Raw genomic sequence first — 2,116 nt, 5'->3', positions numbered from 1 at the left:
ACAAATTGTATAAAGCTTATATATTTCTTAAAATTTTGGCAGACTTTGTCAATGAAGCAATTTGGTCCTAGAATTTTTTGCTACAAAGTTTTAATTATGAATAATGTTCTGTAGCTCATATAAAGCTATTCAAATTATCTATTTCTTCTTGAATAAATTTTGTAGTTTCCGTCTTTTTAAGTACTGGGTCCATTTCATTTAAGTTGCCAAATGTATAGGCACGCAAATGTTTTTATTATTTTCTTATTATTTCAGATTTCCTTCTATTTTATTTTCCGAGGGTCTGAAATGATATCCCCCTTTTATGCTTGATATTGAAAATTGGTATATCCTCACTTTTTTCTTGGTCAGTCCATCCAGATATTTTTGAATTCTATTCATCTTTTCAAGGAACCAGCTTTTGGTTTCGTTTATTTTCTCTATTTCTTTTTCTTTTTATTAATTTCAGTTATTTTTTATTGTTCCTTTTCTTTTTCTTGTGCTTTAATTTGTTTCTCTTTTTCTAGCTTATTTTATTTTATTTTTTTTAGCACTCAATAATTAATCTTTTAATGCAACAATGTACGAAGTGCATGCAATTACTACCTGCTCAATCTACACACTTAGTCTTAATGGAAGTTTACAAGAATTTCATTAACTGGGTTTTCTTCCTCCTTAACCAAGTTGAGAACACTGGTAGCCCCCTGAGGGTATAACCTCTCCTTCTAGTCCCCTTAACTGACTGACTTAAACTTGATCCACTGATTGGCACCACGAACTTCAAAAGGTGGGTCGCTGGAGTAGATGTGGTAGCCCAGCTCCTCCAAAGGTGGCTCAGGATAGGCCGTGGCAAACTGGGCAGCATCCTCAATCTCCTTCCTCACTTCCACATCAATTTCCTTTAGTTCTTCCACACTGGCAAGATTGCTATTCACCATTCTGTCCTTGAGAAGCATAATAGGGTCACTTTTACTTCTTACTTCCTGAATTTCTTCTCGTGTACGGTAACTGACTCCAGGATCACTCATACTGTGTCCGTGGTAACGATAAGTCTGCAGCTGCATCAGGATGGGCCCCTTCCCAGATCTACAATAGGCAGCAACAAACCTTGTCGCCTCTCGGACGCCCAGGCTATCCATTCCATCCACTCTCAGCCCAGGAATGAAATCGCCTCTCTTGTAGTAATCAGTGCTGGCTGCTGCTCTCTCAACAGATGTTCCCATTCCATAGCGATTGTTCTCACAGATGAAAATACAAGGTAATTTCTACAAAGCTGCCATGTTGTAAGCTTCGAATAGCTGGCCCTGGTTAGCAGCACCATCGCCATATAAAGTCAGCAGACCTCATCTTTTCCATTATACTTACAGGCTAGAGCAATCCCAGCGCCCAGGGGCACCTGCGCTCCCACGATGCCATTGCCCCCGTAGAAGTTCTTGGCATACATGTGCATCGATCCTCCTTTCCCTTTAGCACAACCTCCTTTTCGTCCTGTAAGCTCTGCGAGAATTTCTCGGACAGAAAGGCCCCGGGTGAAGGTAAAGCCGTGAGCCCGGTAGGCTGTTATGAGATGGTCTGTGGGGTTGATGCCGGCTTCCAGGCCCACACAGCAAGCTTCCTGACCATCACACAAGTGACAGAAAACACGAATAATTTTCTGTTTATACAGCTGATCTGCTTTCAACTCCATTCGGCGCACAGTCTGCATCATCCTGTAGTATTTGAGCCCATCCTCCCTGGTGAGCACTGTTGTGACAGAAGGGCCTTCTTCCAGTCGGTGAAGGTCATATTTCTTAATTTCAAATGTAGCATCATTTGCAAAATTACGGGATGCTACCAGCACTCTGCTTGCCAGCTTCTAAGAAGCACCAGACAACACGCGGGAGACGGCGGCGAGCATCTTCCTCATGAAGCACAGGCACTGGCGGCAGCGGCGACTCCTCCTAACTTCTTAAGTTGAAGACTTAGATCATTAGTTTGAGACCATTCTATATTTCTAGCATAAACATTTAATGCTATAAATTTTCCTCTAGGCACTATTTTAGCTTCATTCCGCAAATTTGTCTTCATTCTCATCAATTTCATTCAGTTCAAAATATTTTATCGTCTACTCCAGACTTTTTCTTTAACCTGTGTCTAT

The 2,116-nt window shown here is 41.3% G+C and overlaps 1 pseudogene; it reads right to left on the bottom strand.

The window, feature by feature from the left end:
• Window positions 1–510: 510 nt before the first annotated feature.
• LOC103220215 (pyruvate dehydrogenase E1 component subunit alpha, somatic form, mitochondrial pseudogene) lies at window positions 511–1,900 on the bottom strand (annotated as a pseudogene).
• Window positions 1,901–2,116: the final 216 nt, after the last annotated feature.

The sequence above is a fragment of the Chlorocebus sabaeus genome, chromosome 14 (genome assembly GCF_047675955.1).
Source record: "Chlorocebus sabaeus isolate Y175 chromosome 14, mChlSab1.0.hap1, whole genome shotgun sequence".
In the NCBI taxonomy this organism is placed as follows: domain Eukaryota; kingdom Metazoa; phylum Chordata; class Mammalia; order Primates; family Cercopithecidae; genus Chlorocebus; species Chlorocebus sabaeus.
Note: the sequence above shows the minus strand (reverse complement) of the source record. Positions and strands in the feature narration are given on the sequence as shown.